The following is a 19083-nucleotide window of genomic DNA, read 5'->3' on the forward strand; positions in this document are numbered from 1 at the left end:
CCTGTAATCCCAGCACTTTGGGAGGCCAAGGCAGGAGGATCACTTGAGGCCAGGAGTTCAAGACCACCCTGAGCAACATACTGAGACCCCATCTCTACAAAAGTAAAATAAATTAGCCGGGCATGGTGGCAGGTACTTGTGGTCCTAGCTACTTGGAAGGCTGAGGAAGTAGAATCACCCGAATCCAGGTGTTTGAGGCTGCAGTGAGTTATGATCATGCCACTATACTCCAGCCTGGGTGACAGAGCAAGACCGTGTCTCAAAAAAATGAAAACAAACAAAAAGACTCAATGTAAAACAGTATAAAATTTCACCATCTTACTCAACTTGGGAAATAGAAGCCAGAATTAAGTTTTAAGAAACTATATTGTTCGGGCAGGCACAGTGGCTCACGCCTGTAATCCCTGAACTTTGGGAGGCCAAGGCAGGAGGGAAAGATTGAGCTCAGAAGTTCGAGACCAGCCTGGGCAACATGGTGAAACCCTGTCTCCACCAAAACACAAAAAATTAGCCAGGAGTGGTGGCGCACCCGTGGCCCCAGCTACTTGGGTGGCTGAGGCGGGAGAATCATTTGAGCCCAGGAGGTCAAGGCTGCAGTGGTCAAGGCTGCAGTGAGCCAAGATCACGCCACTGCACTCCAGCCTAGGTGACAGAGCGAGATCTTGTCAAGAAAGACAGACAGACAGACAGACAGAAAGACAGACAGAGACAAGAAAGAAAGCAAGCAAGCAAGAAAGAAAGCCGGCCAGGCGCAGTGGCTCATGCCTGTAATCCCAGCACTTTGGGAGGCGGAGGCAGGTGGATCACCTGAGGTCAGGAGTTCTAGACCAGGCTGGCCAACATGGTAAAACCCCGTCTCTACTAAAAATACAAAAATTAGCTGGGCGTGGTGGCAGGTGCCTGTAATCCCAGCTACTCGGGGGGCTGAGGCAGGAGAATCGCTTGAACTTGGGGGGCAGAGGTTGCAGTGAGCCGAGATTGCACCATCGCACCCCAGCCTTGGGGACAAGAGCGAGACTTCATCAAAGGAAAGGAAAGGATAGGAAAAGAAAAGAGACAAAGACAAGACGAAAGAGGTCAGGCACAGTAGCTCATGCCTATAATCCCAGCACTTTGGGAAGCCAAGGAGGGCAGATCACTTGAGATCAGGAGTTCAAGACCAACCCGGCCAATATGGTGAAACCCTGTCTCTACTAAAAATACAAAAATTAGCCAGGTGTAGTGACGGGCACCTGTAGTTCCAGCTACTCAGGAGGCTAAGGCAGGAGAGTTGCTTGAACCCAGGAGGCAGAGGTTGCAGTGAGCCGAGATCATGCCACTGCACTCCAGCCTGGGCGACAAAGCGAGACTCCATCTCAAAAAAAAAAGAAAAAAATACTTTCAAGCTGGGTGTGGTGAATGTGCACCTGTAATCCTAGCTACTGGGAGGCTGAGGCGGGAGGATCACTTGAGCCCAGTAGTTCAAGTCCTGAGCAACATGATAAGACCCTGGTGTCAAAACATAAAAATAAAATACTTTCTATTCCTAAACTGCATGCTACTAATCTGTAGGTTGATGGTGAACATGGAATCAGTACAAGGGAAATAAGTTATGAAGCAATAACTTTTTTTTTTTTTTTTGAGAGGGAGTCTCACTCTGTTGCCCAGGCTGGAGTAAAATGGTGCGATCTCGGCTTACTGCAACCTCCGCCTCTTGGGTTCAAGCAATTCTCCTGCCTCAGCCTCCTGAGTGGCTGAGACTACAGGCGTGTGCCACCATGCCCGGCTAATTTTTGTATTTTTAATAGAGACAGGGTTTCACTATGTTGGCCAGGATGGTCCAGAACTCCTGACCTCGTGATCTGCCCACCTCAGCCTCCCAAAGTGTTGGGATTACAGGCGTGAGCCATCGTGCCCTGCCTGAAACAATAACTTTTAATGCTGAAGGTCCTAATACCCTGATGGGTCCCAATCTCTAGAACACAGCTACACCTGTCAGGCAGGCAGAATTACATTTTTTTAGTCCATAACAATGGACAAATTAGTTAGATTTGTAGAATTATGTACTCCAGTTTAAAGAAAATACCGAGGAAAAAAGTTACCAAACCATAGGATACACAAACATACAAGAAATTCTACAAGATAACAGCCTAAGCAACATGGCAAAACCTCCTTTCTATAAAAAAAAAAAATACCAAAAAGTTAGCCAGGCGTGGTGGCACGCTCCTGTGGTCACAGCTACTCAGGAGGCTGAGATGGAGAGGATCACTTGTGCACAGGAGGTCCAGGCTGCAGCGAGCTGAGATGGAGCCACTGCACTCTAGCCTGGGCAACACAGCAAGGCTTTGTCTCCGGAAAAAAAAAAAAAACTGTCTTGAAACCTCCAGAAGTTAATGCAAGAAGGAGAAAATGGGGAGGGGAGAGCTATTCTAGATGAGACTAGAAGATAAAAGCAACCTCGATGGAATGTTAGTTCTTCAAAAAAAAGTTGCCTAAGATATTTTGGGGCAATTAGGTAAACTTGGTATACAGAATAGATTTACCTAGGTAAATTAGGTAAATGGAACAGGCATTAATATTAGGTGATTACTGTTAATTTTTTTTTTTTTTTTGAGACAGTCTTGCTCTGTCACCTAGACTGGAGTGCAGTGGCACCATCATAGTTCACTGCAACCTTGACCTCCTGGGCTCAAGTGATCCTCCCACCTCAGCCTCCTGAGTAACTGGGACTATACAGCATGTGCCACCACATCTGGCTAATTTTTGTATATTTTTTTAGAGACAGAGTTTCAACATGTTGCCCAGGCTGGTCTCAAACTCCTGGCCTCAAGGGATCTGCCCAACTCAGCCTCCCAAAGTACTGGGATTACGGGCATAAACCACCACACCTGGCTGTTAATTTTCTCATGTGTGAGAGATAGCACTACTGTGGTTAAGGAAAATCTCTACTGCAGCGAGCACAGTGGCTCACGCCTATAATTCCAGCACTTTGGGAGACCAAGATAGGTCCCATCGCTTGAGCTCAGGAGTTCAAGTTCAAGCCCAGCCTGAGCAACAAAATAAGACCCTGACTCTACAAAAAAATCATTTCTTGGGCTCTTTCCCAGCATACATACACATACTCTCTCTCTCATTTCCTCTTTCCTGTTTCAATTTTAGTTTTCTTCATACATGCTTTTTTATTCCATTTTATTAACCAGTTTTATTCCCACCTTTTATGTACACTATCTTCATGTCCTTTGTATACTGCCTTCAGGGAAAACAATCTACATTAATGTCTTTGTATTTTTGTCTCCTAAATGACTAGGTTCAGGGAAAAAGTTTTAGTACACATTCTGGTTGTTTGAATTTTGAATTAAAAAGCATACTTCTTATATCCTTGGCGTTAACAACAAAAAATAATTAACCGGAAAAACTGTTTGTTTCCCCAAGGTCAAACCATAATCAATCCTCATTAGTCCCAGATTCTGCATTTGCGAATTTACCTACTTGCTAAAATTGACCTGTAGCCCCAAAATCAATACTCACAGTGCACCACCAGTCATTCCACCACACAAAGCACATGAATGTCCATGAATGATCACCACAGCAGGGAAAATTTTCCTTGCAAATCACAAAATAATTAATGTAACCAGTCGATTCCTGATGGATGATTTTCCTATTTTAGACCTTTTAGCTACACAATATAACTGATAAATGTTAGCTCTCTCTCAAAGACATTAAACCAGGCCAGGCTCAGAGCACAAGTTACCACCTCAGGTCAAACAAGGCAACACTCTACCCTCTTATGTCAGCTCTCATACTGTAAACAAATGTCTTTTTCCCACTCTACCGACTGCTGCATTTTTCACGTTTGTACTTTTTGTTGGCGATTTCACTATTTCAACTGGTCCCCCAGGTAGTGCTAAAGTGCTGTCTAGTATTCCCAAGTGCAAGAAGGCTGATGTGCAGTGAGCCGTGATCACACCACTGTATTCCAGCCCCTAATAATATTGACTACAATTTGAGTGCCTGATACATATGAGGGAGGCACTGAGCTACCCACTTGGTATATACGATTACATTATATACACATGTATATGAACACACATTTAAAATCTGCCAAGTTAAGTTCTATCAATTCCCATGATTACCTGGCAGATTTAAAGGCTAAAAATTGTTACTAGAATTAAAGCAGAATAAGGCCCTAGTTGGTAAATCAATTTTGAACAAAGTTAGATATGACAACTCTTGCAAATCACAAAATAATTAATGTAACCAGTTGATTCCTGATGGATGATTTTCCTATTTTACACCTTTTAGCTACACAATATAACTGATAAATGTTAGCTCTCTCTCAAAGACATTAAACCAGGCCAGGTGCAGTGGCTCGTGTCTGTAATCCCAGCACTTTGGGAGGCTGAGGTAGGCAGATCATGAGGTCAGAAGTTCGATACCAGCCTGGCCAACATGGTGAAACCCCGTCACTACTAAAAATACAAAAATTAGCTGGGCGTGGTGGGGCACACCTGTAATCCCAGCTACTTAGGGGGCTGAGGCAGGAGAATCACTCGAACCCAGGAGGCAGAGGTTGCAGTCAGCCAAGATCACACCACTGCACTCCACCCTGGGTGACAGAACAAGACTACGTCACACACAAAAAAAGATAATAAGCCAAAAAACCCCTCCAAGCTATATTATGAAATGTTTTAGTGGCTTTTTTTGTAAAAGTGGGAACACTAAACTGGTATTCAGGTGACCTGAATTCTACCACTACGTAATTATGAACAAATTTAATCTCTCCAGTGTTGTTTATCTTCAAATTAAAGGGTCTAGATTTGATGATCTCTAGAGGCAAAATAATTTCATAATTTCAAGATCAGAAGCCAACAGGCCAGGCACGGTGGTTCAAGCCTGTAATCCCAACACTTCGGGAGGCTGAGGAAGGTGGATCACCCGAGCTCAGAAGTTCGAGACCAGTCTGGGCAACATGGCAAAACCCTGTCTCTACCAAAAACACAAAAACTTAGCCGGGCATGGTGGTACACAACTGTGGGTCCCAGCTATTCAGGGGGCTGAAGCAGGAGGACTGCTTGAGCCCAGGAAGTCAAGGTTCCAGTAAGCCAAGATCACACCACTGCACTTCAACCTGGTGACAGAGTGAGACTCCATCTCAAAAGATTACGTAGAAAGCAGGTAAGAAATTTCCAAAATTCCTTTCTTAAACCTTGCTTAACAAATGAATGTAAGCCGGGCGTGGTGGCTCATGCCTGTAATCCCAGCACTCTGGGAGGCCGAGGCAGGTGGATCACCTGAGATCAGGAGTTCAAGACCAGCCTGGCCAACATGGTGAAACCCTGTCTCTACCAAAAATACAAAATTTAGCCGGGCATGGTGGCACATGCCTGTAATCCCAGATACTAGGGGGGCTGAGGCAGGAGGATCGCTTGAACCTGGGAAACAGAGGTTGCAGTGAGCCAAGATCGTGCCACTGCACTCCAGCCTAGGCAACAGGGCGAGACACCGTCGCAAAAAAAAAAAAAAAAAAAAAATGAATTTAAAAGCATTTAACAAAATAGGAAAAGACAATCATTCCTAAAGGAACAATCCTAAAGAGCTGGTTGGCCCTGAATATTTCAAATCTGTCAATAGCAAGATAAAATGATAAGCTTAAGCTTTTATGAGCCTCTTGATTTCAGAACTATGGTTCTCAGGTTCTAGTTCTACTATCTACACAGACCTAAAAGCCTAACCAGTTAACTAGTTCCTCAGTATATCTGGAATTTATGATGTCTTTTAATTACCTTATGACACATACCATCTTAACAGTTTGATATTTCCCTCCAAACAAGTCAGTTTAGATTTCAAAAAAAACAGTGTTATTAGAGATACGATGAACTGAAAGTTAAACAAATATCTAAAACAGTCGTGAAAAAAAATTCACCAATGAAACCTGTCCTTCATTAATTTTTACTTGAACTTCCCTCTACTAAGTAAAATTTAACAGTTATTGAAAACTGCTTTTATTAGAGCCAAAACTAAAGCTTATAGCTTCCTTTTTTTTTTTTTTAAGCCAGTCAAATCTAGCAGTTGGGGGTTGTATATCAACTTCAGTGACACTAATATTAATGAGTTCTGATAACCCACTACCATCGGACCAGCCAAAAGCTTATAGCTTTCTAACCACAAGGTCAAACTCACTATAGCTGCTTTCTAATAAAAAAGTCAAACTCATATTCACATTTATACCAATGGAGGAGAATCTACATTCTCAAATGAGAAAAATCAGTTGCTTAACCAACTGCCAACTGCATTAAATACAGAGAATACATTCAGGACCTTGGGTTAGGCGAAGCTGCCTTAGATGTAATACCAATGCACAATAAACAAAACAAAAAGTAGGTAAATTGGACATAATCAAAATTGGAAACGTCTTTGCTTCAATGACACCATAAAAAAATCAAAACACTGTCTTCCTACACGACTTGGGAAAAAAAGTTAAAAAAAGGAAAATGAATCCACAAAAAGGGGAAAATTTTCTGCAAATCATGTATCTGATGAGACTTGCATCCAGAATATACGAAGAACCCTTAAAACTCAATAATAACAAGAAATAACCCAATTTCTTAAATGGGCAAAGAATGTGAATAGTTATTTCTCCAAAGAAGATATACAGGCTGGACACAGTGGCTCACGCCTATAATCCCAGCACTTTGGGAGGCCAAGGCAGGTGGATCACTTGGGGTCAGGAGTTTAAGACCAGCCTGGCCAACACGGCGAAACCCCGTATCTACTAAAAATACAAAAATTAGCTGGACATGGTGGCAGGCACCTGTAATCCCAGCTACTCAGGAGGCTGAAGCAGGAGAATCGCATCAATAGAAAAACGCAAAACAAAACCACGATGAGCACCAGGAACAGTGGTTCCAGCTACTCGAACCACCTCCTGCTGGAGTTCAGGCAGGAGGATTGCTTGAGCCCAAGAGTTCGAGGCTGCAGTGCACTGTGATCACACCTGCACTCCTGCCTGGGCAACAGAGTGAGATCCCATCTCTAAAATATATAAATAAATGAATACCACAATGAGATAACACTTCACATCCACTGGGATGGCAATGGTTAAAAAGAGGGAAAATAAGAAGTGTTAGTGAGAATGTGGAGAAACAGTAACCCTCATGAGAAGTCCATCTGGATTACAAAAGAATAGTAGTTGTTAGGCATAAAATAAACTGAAAATTAGGTGGGAAAATAGTCAAGAATTTCCTCAAATGTTAAATGTCGAAATACCATGTGACCCAGCAATTCTACGCCTAGGTAAATTCCCAAGGGAACTGAAAGCATTATGTCCACACAAATATTTGTACATGAATGTTTACAGCAGCGTTATTCATAATAATCAAAAAGTGAAAACAATCCTAATGTCCATCAACTGAATCATAAAAATTACAGCTTCTGATCCCAAATCACCATCAACACTTAACAAAAATAATCTTTCTCCTTAAAAACAAGAAGCAAGCCTGGGCGCAGTGGCTCATGCCTGTAATCCCAGCACTTTGGGAGGCCGAGGCAGGCGGATCATGAGGTCAGGAGATCGAGACCATCCTGGCTAACATGGTGAAACCCTGTCTCTGTTAAAAAAATTCAAAAAAATTAGCCGGGCGTGGTGGAGGACGCCTGTAGTCCCAACAACTCGAGAGGCTGAGGCAGGAGAATGGCATGAACCCGGGAGTCAGAGCTTGCAGTGAGCTGAGATCGCATCACTGCACTCCAGCCTGGGCAACGTAGTGAGACTCCGTCTCAAAAAAAAAAAAAAAAAACCAACAAGCAAAAAAATTCAAATGTTATGAAGGAATTGCAGAGGGAAAAAAATAATAATAAAACCATAGACCTTACAAAGCCTATTTCTGTAAACTGTACTTGGTCCTGAGTTTTAATTTAAATCTATTCCTGTATATGAAACTGAAACCTTGTTAAAGCTATTTAAGACAGAAATCTCCTTCCTTTTACAAAAAATAATTGTGTACACAGTATTTCCACAATAAACTGGTTAAAGCTCTTTACTGAAACTTTTAACAGTCTAACTTCTGAAACTCAGTGATAGCTGTAGTGATGGAACATTACTATTATTGGGTTGTAAAACTTTAGGATGGGCATGGTGGCTCATGCCTATTGTAATCTCAGCACTGCAGGAGGCCAAAGTGGGAAGATTGAGCCCAGGAGTTTGAGACCAGCCAGGACAGACAACATAGTGAGACCCTGTCTCTAGGAAAAAAAAAAAAAAAAGAAAAGAAAAGAAAAGAAAAACAAAATTAGCCAGGCATGGTGACACACACCTGTTGTCCCAGCTGCTCGGGAGGCTAACGCAGGAGGTTTGCTTGAGCCCGGGACGTTGAGGCACAGTGAGCTATGATTATACCACTGTACTCCAGCAGAGGTAACAGAAGGAGACCTTTTCTCAGAGGAAAAACACACACACACACAGAAAATAATAACTGTTGGTAAGAATATGAAGAAATTGGAACCATTGTGTACTGACTGTAAAATGGTACAATGAGGCTGGGCATGGTGGCTCACACCTGTAATCCTAGCACTTTGGGAGGCCATGGTGGGAGGATCACTTTGAGGCGAAGACCAGCCTGAGCAACACAGTGAGACTCTGTCTCTAAAAAACAAACAAACAACAAAAAACTCACAACAACAACAAAAAAATAGTACAATCACTATGAAAAACAGTATAGAGGTTCTTCAAAAATGTTAAAAACAGAATTACATTATGAGCCAGGTGCAGTGGTTCATGCCTATCTCTCAGCACTTTGTGGAGCCAAGGCATGTGCATCACTTGAGGTTAGGAGTTCAAGACCAGCCTAGCCAACATGGTGAAATCCCATCTCTACTAAAAATACAAAAAATTAGCTGGGCGTAGTGGTGCACACCTGTAGTGCCAGCTACTCGGGAGACCGAGGCAGGGTAATTGTTTGAACCCAGGAGGCGGACGCTGCAGTGAGCCGAGATCATGCCACTGCACTCTTGCCTGGGTGACACAGTGAGACTCCATCTCAAAAAAAAATGGTTAAGGCCAGGCACAGTGGCTCCTGCTTGTAATCCCAGCACTTTGGGAGGCTGAGGCAGGCAGATCACTTGAGGTCAGGAATTCCAGACCACCCTGCCCAAAATGGTAAAACCCCATCTCTACTAAAAATACAAAAATTAGCCAGGTGTGGTGGCATGCACCTGTAGTCCCAGCTACTCAGGAGGCTGAGGCAGGAGAATCACTTAAACCCAGCAGTGAGCTGAGATCACGCCACTGCACTCCAGCCTGGAGGAAAGAGCAAGACTCCGACTCAAAAAAAAAAAAAAAATTAAGACAGTAAAATTTTGCTATGCATTTATCACAACTTATAAAAAAAATCAAGTGTCACAAGCATATACAGCATGCCAACTTTCTTCTAAGAATGTGAAAATAAGAATATACACAGTAAAAATTGGAATGAACTCCAGAGCTCAGAGACAGAAGCAAGACTTAACTACTTTTTCTTCAGCCTCCGTCTCCCGGGTGCAAGCAATTCTCCTGCCTCATCCTTCAGAGTAGCTGGGATTACAGGCATGTGCCACCACGCCTGGCTAATTTTTGTATTTTTAGTAGAGATGGGGTTTCACCATGTTGGCCAGGGTGGTCTCGAACTCCTGACCCCAGGTGATCTGCCCCCCCTCGGCTTCCCAAAGTGCTGGGATTAGAGATGTGAGCCACCACGCCCAGCCAGTACTTTTTCAATATAGTATTTAATTTTATTCCTTCTGGGTCACAGGTGCTTAAAAAATTTTTTTCAGTAAATTTTAAACCATGTAAATAACGTATTTAAAAAACTAAATTACGGCTGGGTGCAGTGGCTCATGCCTTGTAATCCTAGTATTTTGGGAGGCTGAGGAGGGAGGATCCGATGACCCAAGGAGTTCCAGCCCAGACTGGGCAACATGGCAAAACCCAGACTATATCAAAAAATACAAAAAATTAGCCAGGCATGGTGGTGCGCACTTGTAGTTCCAGCTACTTGGGAGGCTGAGGTGGGAGGATCACCTAAACCTGGGAGGTTGAGGCTACAGGGAGCCAAAACTGCACCACTACACTCCAGCCTAGGTAACAGATTGAGATCTTGTCTCGAAAACAAACAAACAAAAAAACTAAATTAAGAGGGAGAAAAAGCAAACCCTAATAATGAATACAGACAAAAACTGTTAAATTTGATAATCAAAATAGACAAATTCAACAAACAAGCTGAAAAATGTTATTTCAAGTAACTTTTGAACAAAGTTCATCTTTAATGCAGTATACGCTAAGAAAAAAAAGGACTGGGAAAAAAAAACTGCACTTGGTAGGGTTATTGTTAGTAAAATACTGGCATTATAAATCTGACTCTGTTTTCTGTGTAGAAAATGCCACTAATGTTAACTTTGATTAGGAATTTAAAATACCAATGTAGGCCAGGCACAGTGGCTCACGTCTGTAATCCCAACACTTTGAGAGGCCAAAGTGAGTGGATCACTTAAGGCCAGGGGTTCGAGACCAGCCTGGCCAACATGGTAAAACCCCATCTCTACTAAAAATACAAAAATTAGCCAGACGCCTGTAATCCTAGCTGCTCGGGAGGCTGAGGCACAAGAATCGCTTCAACCCAGGAGGCAGAGGTTGCAATGAGCCAAGATTGCACAACTGCAATCCAGCCTAGGTGACAGAGAGAGACTGTCTCAAAAAATAAATAAAATAAAATACCAATGTAAGCTGATGATTTTTAAAATCATGTTTTCTAGCTCTGTCCACTGAAAAGGGCATACAAGCAAATGCATACACCACCAAGCATCCAAATCCTGGTTTATAAATAATATTTTCTACCAAAAGAAGTGGGACTCCTTGGAGAAATGGGAAGATACAAAATGAAAGGAAAAGACAAGAAGGACTTGGGTTATTGTTTGCCAAAAAAGCAAAGGAGCCCTCAAATTAACTGGGGTTAGTCCCAGGTGCTTGGGAGACTGAGGTAGGAGAATCACTTGAGCCCAGGAGTTCCAGGCTGCAGGCAGCTATGATCTTGCCACTGCACTCCAGCCTGGGCAACCAAGTGAGACCCTGTCTCAAAAAAAAAAAAAAAAAAAAAAAAAGACCAAAAGCAATAAGGGCCAAATACCTGCTCCTGGGAGATACGAAATATCTAGATTGAGGCCGGGTGCGGTGGCTCACGCCCATAATCCCAGCACTTTGGGAGGCCGAGGAGGGTGGATCACAAGGTCAGGAGATCGAGACCATCCTGGCTAACACGGTGAAACCCTGTCTCTACTAAAAATACAAAAAATTAGCCGGGCATGGTGGCGGGCGCCTGTAGTCCCAGCTACTCGGGAGGTTGAGGCAGGAGAATGGCGTGAACCCAGGAGGCGGAGCTTGCAGTGAGCCAAGATCGCGCCACTGCACTCCAGCCTGGGAGACAGAGCGAGACTCTGTCTCAAAAAATAAAAAAAAAAAAGAAAAGAAATATCTAGATTGGATACTGGATTAGAGAAAGAAAAATTCTGTGAGATGTTACTGAGACAACTAGAGAAATTTGAGTATGAATTTTCAATACTATATAAATGTTCAATGTCCAGAATTAGTTAATATTGCGGGTACTTAACTTGTTCTTGGGCGGGGAAGTGCATATCTGTGAATGACATTAAATGGCTCCGAAAATAATACATGAGGGGCTGGGAGGCAGGAAGGGAGGAATAAAGCAAATGTGACAAAATGTTAAAAATGGGTGAATCAGAATAAAAAGTACATAGGAGTTCTTTGAACTATTCTTCCAACTCTTCTATTAGTTCATATTTATTTCAAAATTTAAACATTTAAACACGAAAGGCGGAAAGCAAAAGCTCTTTATTACAGAAAACAGTTAATGAATATAAACAAATAACAAAATTAGAAAACCCCCAATAAATGACTCAGCTAATAATCATCAATCATTAAGTGAAAAATATTTTGAGAAGTGAGGTACTCACATGATGCTAAAGTTATCGCCCCACAGATCAAGTATAACTGCAAAGGGAAAAATATACCTCTTTGATGAAGAAATCCAATGGACACATTAACCAAGTAAATTTGGCATTGTAAATAACGCAAGCTAACATCTGGCAGTCCCTACCACCTTATTGAAGGCTCATAGCTAGAAGTATATCCTCACAATATAAATCACATATCATCACCTGTGAAGTTTTTTCTTTTTTTTTTTTTTTTTTTTTTTTTTTGAGACAGGGTTCTCTTGTCGCCTAGGCTGGAGTACAGCAGCAGGATGTCGGCTCACTGCAACCTCCACCTCTCTGGCTCAAGCCATCCTCCTGTCTCAACCTCCCAAGTAGCTGGGACTACAGGTGCAGGCCACCAAACCCGGCATTTTTTTTTTCTTTTTTTAAAATAGAGACAGGGTTTTGCCAAATTGTCCAGGCTGGTCTTGAACTCCTGGGCTCTAGCAATCCATCTGCCTCAGCCTCTCAAAGTGCTGGGATTACAGACATGAGCCACCGCACCTGGCCTCTATGAAGTATTTTTGCCAAAAATATTTGACCCAAATTTAGTCAAACCTCTCTAGATCTAACTTCTAGTTTACAGGAAATAAAAGGAATAGAGAAACAATGGGAATTGAGAAACAAAATACATGACATTTTAAGCATACAATAACAAATTCCAAAATATGGAACGTTCTTTAAAAAGATGAGGCTAGCTGTTTGTGGTGACAGAGTCAGGAAGGGGCAGCAGGTGCCAGGTCCAGCCTCAAAGGTGGCAAGAAGAACCCCTTGAAACTGCCCAAAAAGCAGGCCAAGAAGATGAATAAGGCTTTCAAGCAGAAACAAGAAAAGGAACGAAAGAAACACAAGGAGCTAAAAGCGAAAGCCTCCGGGAAGGGGCTCCGGCCACAGGTGGAATTTAAAAATCTGGCAGAAAGTAAGCTGTGCCCTGTGCCTGAAGCAATGGTGACCCTTGATTTCATTCATATTTAAACATCTGTATTCCCTGCCATAATACCTTTTGCCACCTATAGCTGGAATGAAGTGTCGTCTTGAAGCTGGAGTCTAATGCACATTAAAGAATAAACTTTTGTTAAAAAAAAAAAAAACCGGCAGGTGTGGTGGCTCACACCTGTAATCCTAGCACTTTGTGAGGCCAAGGTGGGCAGATTGCTTGAGTTGGGAGGTTGAGGCTGCAGTGAGCTGTGATTGTGCCACTGCACTCCAACCTGGATGACAGAGTAAGACCCTGTCTCAAAATAAACAAAATTTTAAAATTTTAAATAAAAAATATTAATAAAATAAATTAAAATGCTTACAGTGGCTTATCATCTCTTTAGTTGTTTTTCTTTTTCTTTTTTTTTTTTTTTTGAGACAGTCTCGCTCTGTTGCCCTGGCTGCAGTGCAGTGGCGCAATTTCAGCTCACTACAACCTCCACCTCCTGGGTTCAAGCGATTCTCATGCCTCAGTCTCCCGAGTAGTTGGGACTACAGGCATGCGCAACCACACCCGGCTAATTTTTGTATTTTTAGTAGAGATGAGGTTACACAATGTTGGCCAGGCTGGTCTCAAACTCCTGACCTCAGGTGATGTGCTCACCTCAGCCTCCCAAGTGCTGGGATTACAGGCATGAGCCACTGCGCCCGGCCTCTCTTTAGTTGCTTTCACTCCATTCCTACCTTAGCTATGAATTTAAAGTAAAACCAGCCCAGAATCTTGCCAGAGACTGCTCTTTGGTCTTTGTTCTACCCTAAACTCTGTATAACCTAGAATTAAACCAACTCTTCAACAACTGTGGAACAAAGCAAAAAAAAATAGAACTACACCAACTCATTTGGAAAAAAAAAAAAAAAGATGATGATGCTAAAGATTTCATGCTAATTGCCTTAGGTATGATAATGATTTTATATGTTTTCAGCTGGAGACTGGCTTGAAATAAAAATGTAGAAAAGTGTAGGAAAAAGCATTATTTCAAAGACATGCATCCTGAGGTATTATAGGGAAAAGCAGTATATCTGCAATTTAATTTCAAATCATTCAAGAAAGGGAGGATATAGAGTTAAAGCAAAATGGTTAAATATTGGTTAACAGTCGAATCCAAACAGAAGGCATATAGGTGTTCACTGTAGTATTCTTTCAAATTTGCTGCATGTTTGAAATTTTTTTTTTTAAGACGGCATTTCACTCTTGTTGCCCAGGCTGAAGTACAATGCGCAATTTCAGCTCACTGCAACCTCCGCCTCCAAGGTTGAAGCGATTCTCTTGCCTCAGCTTCCCAAGTAGCTGGGATTACAGGAATATGCCACCACGCCCGGCTAATTTTTTTTGTATTTAGTAGGGATGGGGTTTCACCATGTTGGCCAGGCTGGTCTTGAACTCCTGACCTCAGGTGATCCACCTGCCTCGGCCTCCCACAGTGCTGGGATTACAGATGTGAGCCACTACACCTGGCTTGAAATTTCTTAAAGTTGCAAAAAAGTTACCAGAATATTCCATATACCAAAAAAGGAAAATTGCTCCTCCACCTACTAAGTTGAGAGCAAACAGAGTAGAGAGCAGGTGCCTATAACAACAAACTGCCTAAAGCACAGTTTTGCACGTATCATCCCACTCAAGGATCTGCTCAAAATGGTAAGGCATAGAAGGCAGGTACTAATGGGACACAAAGTAACAGAAGGCAGTCACACAGACACTAGACTAACTAAACAAGTTATGAATAAATGAGAGTCACTGAAGACCTCATTAATTGGATTTAGCTGGATTTTAAGGACTGAACAGAATAGGAATAGTGTGAAAGGAAGGAGAATACAATTCAGGCAAAGAGTTAATAAGCAACAGCCAAAGATCAGAAATAAACCAAGTCATGAGGGGAATTTTTGTAGAAAATTCATTCTTCAATTTGTATAATGCCTAGGTTTTAGGAATACAAAAATATAAGGTACTATAGCACGTCTTCAATGTGCTCACAAAGAGCTGGCAGCAGTGACTCATGACTCTCAAGACTTTGAAAGGCTGAAGTGGGAGGATCGCTTGAGCCTAGGAATTAGAGGCTACAGTGAGCCATGATCATGCCACTGTATTCCAGCCTGGGTGACAAAGTGAGACCCTGTCTCAGAAAACAAACAAACAAACTAAAAACCAAAGTACTCACAAGTAGTGGAGAAGGTATAGTCAAAACACATTAAAGATATATACAAAATGCTTTAATACCAGAGAAAGGAGTGATTAATTTATCAGAGGAATGAGATTGTCAGTAAATTTCAACAAAGATATTTGAGTTAATGTTTAAAACTGAAAATGATGTCACCAATTAAATTCATCACAGAAAGAAAAAAATGTTAACATTTAAAGAATGCCTACTATATATGAGGCACTTTTTACCTTTAGGTTTTATAGTTAACATTCTTATATACAAAGAAACTGAAGCTTAGAGAGTTTAATTAACTGACCCAATATAAAAAAGGTAGTTAATGGTGAGCCTGGCATTCAAACCTAGGTCCATTTGCTGCTGAAACCCATACATGCCCTTTCCAATACTACCTAGCTCTGGGAATTTATAAGCACACAAATCATGAGTACAAGGTACAACGCAACTTTAGAAAGTCAGTCACTACCAGAAAATTAGTAAAATGTTTAAGGGCCAGACAGATGACAGTAGCACTACTCAGATTTTCCAATACACTGAAGAGCTTCAGTCTCTAGAACTAATGTAAATGGTTTGAAATGGGGAGATAAATGTTACCAAAGAAAAATCATTTTCAGCAGAGCGCGGTGGCTCATGCCTGTAATCCCAGCACTTTGGGAGGCCCAGACAGGTGGATCATTTGAGGTCAGGAGTTTGAGACCAGCCTGGCCAACATGGTGAAACCCCGCCTCTACTAAAAAACACAAAAATTGGCCAGGTGCGGTGGCTCACGCCTGTAATCCCAGCACTTTGGGAGGCCGAGGTGGGCGGATCACGAGATCAGGAAATCGAGACCATCCTAGCTAACACGGTGAAATCCCGTCTCTACTAAAAATACAAAAAATTAGCCGGACGCGGTGGCGGGCGCCCATAGTCCCAGCTACTCGGGAGGCTGAGGCAGGGAATGACGTGAACCCGGGAGGCGGAGCTTGCAGCGAGCCAAAGATCGCGCCACTGCCCTCCAGCCTGGGCGACAGAGCGAAACTCTTGTCTCAAAAAAAAAAAAAAAAAAAAAAGAATTCCAGAAACACATTTATAAGTGAAAATTTTTCACTAATATCTTTGTCGTAATCATAAAGCTTTTCTGTAACCTTACTATCCTATTCTGAAATATGAAGCAGTTCAAACTTCAGCCATAATCAAATAATATTCCCCCGCAAAGTAATGGGAAAAGTATATGAACTTATTACTTAGCAAAGAGAGCTCTGAATAAATACTTTAAGTGCTTAGTAAAAATATAATTAAAGCCTTACGTCAATATAAAACCGTGATGGCAAAATCTGTTTAGTATTTTTCACCAACCAAAGAAAATTATCCAAGTTAAGCCATCAGCTTCACAGATAAACATTTATATTTGTCTAAACCATTGTAATATATATAAGCCAAATTCCTTTTTTTTTTTTTTTTTTGAGACGGAGTCTCGCTCTGCTGCCCAGACTAGAGTGCAATGGCGCGATCTTGGCTCACTGCAACCTTTGCCTCCGGGGTTCAAGTGATTCTCTTGCCTCAGCCTCCCGAGTAGCTGGGATTACAGGCGCCCACCACCACACCCAGCTAATTTTTGTATTTTTAGTAGAGACGGGGTTCCGCCATGTTGGTCAGGCTGGTCTCGAACTCCTGACCTCAGGTGACCCGCCCACCTTGGCCTCCCAAAGCGCTGGGATTACAGGCGTGAGCCACCGCGCCCGGCCATAAGCCAACTTTCTACCAAAATTCTTCCCAGGAGTACAGGAAAGACAAGTTAAAATTTCTCCCCAAGTTTCAAGAAGATAGTCTAAATATGGAACTTCAAGTCTCAGCAAAAACTCAAATCTATACAATATTTTATCTTCTTCCGGTCAAGGAGACAAAAAAAGCAAAAGTATCTTACAGTAATAAAAAATGGGTCAAATGCAATTAAGGTGAGGAAAAGAAAAATGCCACAAGAGGTACAACTAGCATAACTGTCACTAAAAGGTTTGAATTAAGGTTTACCACTGCACCACATTCACAGGCTATATATATATACACACACACATATACATATATACACATATATATGTATATATAGCATGCATTAGCTCTCCAGAGTGTACTTAAAAAGTAAACTCTACGCTCCCCAGAGTTGTTCCTTTCAGTGCAGGCTTTTTGTTCATATTCTAATGTCTTCCAAAGTTCCTGAACAGTCAACTTAAGATCATGTGTGTAGAAACTACTTTAAAACATTCTTGACAGGCTTTCTACGAGTAGCCCGTATTTTTCTGATTTGATTTGAATAGATCCAATTACGGAATTCCCTACCGACCTGCCGCCGCCGCCTCCTCCTTACTCCGGAAGGGGCCACTAATCCCAAGGGTTACAACCAAGTACAAACATTCATTGTCATTTCTTTTAAGGCATGCTAAGATCCTCACTACTTAGTTGCCAGAAGACAACTTAAAATTAGAAACAGGGATCTAGCACAAACCAAATAGAAATACAACTATTCCAAAAAAGCAGGGCTTTGCCTGTCAAGCTGTAGCCTCATCCTTATTGTAAGCACCGATTTCAAGCCACGATAACATCACGGCTAAGTCTTCAGCTGTTTTGCAGATTTCACGTTAACTTCCCATGACCCTTTCAACCAACCACTTCAACTCGGCCCACTTCCTTCCACTCCCGCCCCAAACCTCAGTTAAAATGCATTTCCCTCCAAACTTCACGTCTTAACTGTGGCCTGACTTACGTCTTCTCGTCGCCACCGCTCCCAGTCAGGGCCTTAGTTCTACCATGGCCGCTTTTCCCGGTTGGCCTCCAGCCTCCAGCCCCCTCCCATAAGGCTCGAACCTGCCTCGACCAGCCGCCCCGAGGTCGATCCTCCCAGTTCCTCCAACCTGTGCCCAGGCGCCCGTCCAGGCCCCCAAAGCACGCAACGGCCGAGCCCGAAAATGGCGGAGAGTGCCGCTGCCTGCTGCAGGCGAGCAGTCCCGTGTCGCCGCCGCACTCACCGTCTGGCTTTGAGCAGAGCTCCTAAATGGCCAGCGAAGCGTTCGCCTTCAGAGCCAGGAATGTCTCTCTTGTTTGGTCTCCCCACCCCGATCCTCTCAATCCCGCTCCTCCAAAAGAGCAGCCGCCATCTTCCCCTATGGGCCACCGAACGCACGCTCTGGGGTCATCACGCACCGACGGACGGCGCTACGTCACGCGCGCCTGGACCGCGGGCCTCTGTGAGGCTCGATCTGCGCATGTGCGTAGGTGAGGGGCCGGGCCGCGAGACCCTGCAGAGCGCTTCCTTTGTTTCGGAGTGAGTAGGACGCGCTACCTCCTGGATGAAGGAAGCGACTGCGTTTCGCAGTGCTGACTTTTTTTTACAGTGTGAGCTAACCTGGATGCTCTGAAAAACACCCCGTTTTCCAGTATGTGAATGAGTATATTTGTACGGGGCCGGTACGGCAGAGATAGCGGGTCGTTGGACCGAGCCCACCGAGAGTGGATCTGTGGGAAGCCACTGTGGCACCTTGCTGAGTCTGTTCACCCGTGCAGCTGGTGGCAGCCCTGGCAGCCCTGGCAGATCCCGGCACACAGTCAGGCTCCACGCCTTACCCGAGCCAGTTGTGCTTCTAGATTACGCCTCGCTTAAAGTCCAGCGACCAAGATAGAAAAACAGCCCCACGGTGCAACCATTTTGGAAAACCGCTGCAGTTTCTGCCAAAGCTAAATGTACGCTTACCTTGTGACCCCAGAAATTTCACTTCAAGAGGAATGAGTGCATACGTCCACCAAAGGCATGTGCAAGAATGTCCATAGCACGTTTATTCGTAGTAATAAAAAACTGGTAACCCAAATGTCCATCAGCAGTTGAGTGGCTAAATTGTGGTGTATCATACAGTGGATTTCTAGAGAGAAATAGGAAGTTACAGATAAACGCAACAGCCTGAACGAATAGCAGCTACTGTTA

General features: G+C 43.0%; 1 protein-coding gene across 7 annotated transcripts in view; it reads right to left on the minus strand.

The window, feature by feature from the left end:
* Nucleotides 1-18347, minus strand: part of WDR33 (WD repeat domain 33) — a 103142-nt gene extending 84795 nt beyond the window's left edge. For 3 of the 7 annotated variants that reach the window (XM_019022225.3, XM_063694747.1, XM_063694746.1), the window contains exons 1-2: nucleotides 18134-18305; nucleotides 11980-12016 (exon numbers count right to left, since the gene is read on the minus strand). The gene's annotated coding sequence lies outside the window, so the exon portion shown is untranslated. Of the gene's footprint in view, nucleotides 1-11979; nucleotides 12017-18133 lie in introns of all 7 variants that reach the window. The other 4 variants (XM_004032524.5, XM_055380677.2, XM_055380679.2 and 1 more) reach the window with 4 other exon arrangements.
* Nucleotides 18348-19083: the final 736 nt, after the last annotated feature.

Source organism: Gorilla gorilla, chromosome 11, assembly GCF_029281585.2.
Source record: "Gorilla gorilla gorilla isolate KB3781 chromosome 11, NHGRI_mGorGor1-v2.1_pri, whole genome shotgun sequence".
Lineage (NCBI taxonomy): Eukaryota > Metazoa > Chordata > Mammalia > Primates > Hominidae > Gorilla > Gorilla gorilla.